This window comes from Anopheles bellator, chromosome X, assembly GCF_943735745.2.
Source record: "Anopheles bellator chromosome X, idAnoBellAS_SP24_06.2, whole genome shotgun sequence".
Taxonomy (NCBI): domain Eukaryota; kingdom Metazoa; phylum Arthropoda; class Insecta; order Diptera; family Culicidae; genus Anopheles; species Anopheles bellator.
The window spans coordinates 3,397,241-3,398,813 of NC_071287.1; positions in this window are offsets into that span (position 1 = coordinate 3,397,241).

The following is a 1,573-nucleotide window of genomic DNA, read 5'->3' on the forward strand; positions in this document are numbered from 1 at the left end:
CCCATGTATGGTGGGAATGCCTTAAAAGGCATGCCGCGGTTTTGCCCGCGCGCGCAATCGCGTAATCACACGCGAGACAACGCGAGCTCCCATCTCGTGTCAGCCGCTGGGTCCGCGTTGCGACAACGGCACCGATACTGTTTTTGTTTCTCTCTCGGCAACCCCTTTTTGCAAGGTTGCCACCAGCATCCCTGGGTGGGGTGGCGGGGTGGCCCAAGACGGCCTCGCTCTGTTCAACGGCGCGACAGTCCAGTCCACGGACAAGATCCAGAGATGCCCACCGAGATGCCTATCTAAATGGTAGCAGTGCTTCCCAGGGTCCGAGGATTGCTGCCGTCCTAGAGGTCCTAGAGTCTGGGCGCACACTAGGGTTCTGTACCGGGTGGCTCGGTCTGAGCGGAAAACAGAAAACCCTTCACAGGGACGCCGCCAGAGTTCTCGCTCCTTCTCTGGTGCTCGCACTTCTTCGTTGCCACCACCGCCGTCGTCGTCGTCGTCGTCGTCGTCGTCGGCAGAGCCCGCTTCTTCTGCTTCTTCTGCTTCGGTTCGCTCGTTGGCCCAAAGGACCCAACGGCCGGGGTGGGCTCCATCGCGGTGCTCTCGCGATGCTCGCGGACCAGTCAGGTCCAAACCGGCGACGGTCGGTCAGTCAGTATCGAGACTGAAGCCTACCACAACGGACCACGAGCAGCAGCAACCTTTACCAAGCACCGAGCCTCACACACAGCGAACCCTGCGAAGCCTTGCCGCGCACGGACCTCAATCGGGAAGCGCCAGGTCGGGAAGGAAGGAAGAACGAACGCGAACGCGTTCTGGGCGTGCGTGCGTGCGTGCGTTTCCGGTTTCTGGATAAGCAATAGAACACAGAGTCACTCACAGGCTCACTTTTTTGTTTTTCTTGTTTTTTTTCTTCAATTTAGTTTAAATTGGCTTCACTTTCAATTTCACTCCAACGGATTTCTCTAACCGCCCGAAGTCCAGTGCACCAGTGAACCAGTGAGTGAGGTGTGTGAGCAGTAAAGCAATAGTAACAACAATCTGTGTAAACAAACAAACGTTTTGGCAAACAAAACTCGTTGGGTCCCCCCAGGCACCCGGCAATAGACACTTGCAACAGACTTGGCACAGGTGTGCCGTCCGAGTAGAGTGCTGTGCACGCACGCACGGTTATTGTTGCGTGTGCGTGCGTGAGTGTGTGTATGTGTGTTTATTGTTGTTGTGTTGCGCCGGCGCCCCACTGTGCAGAAGGATCTTGTCCGGTCAACGGCTCGAAAGGTGATTCTTCGGCCATTTCGTTTCCTTTTGCTTTACGCTACGTTACGCCGTCTGATACTGCCACTGTCCGTTTACACGTATCTCTCTCACATACAGCACTACATAGGAGTCTTAGCTTAGCGTGCTTCGCTTAACCTTAGCCGGCGACTATCAATTGGCGACACGTCGGTTCGACCAGCAATCAACTAGCAACTCTTCCCAGTGCAGTGTGCAGTGCGATCCCTAGCAGCCGTTAACGGAACCCTCGGGATCCAGCCATCCAGGCAGTGGGATCGCCTAGGGACGAGCCGCTGCAACG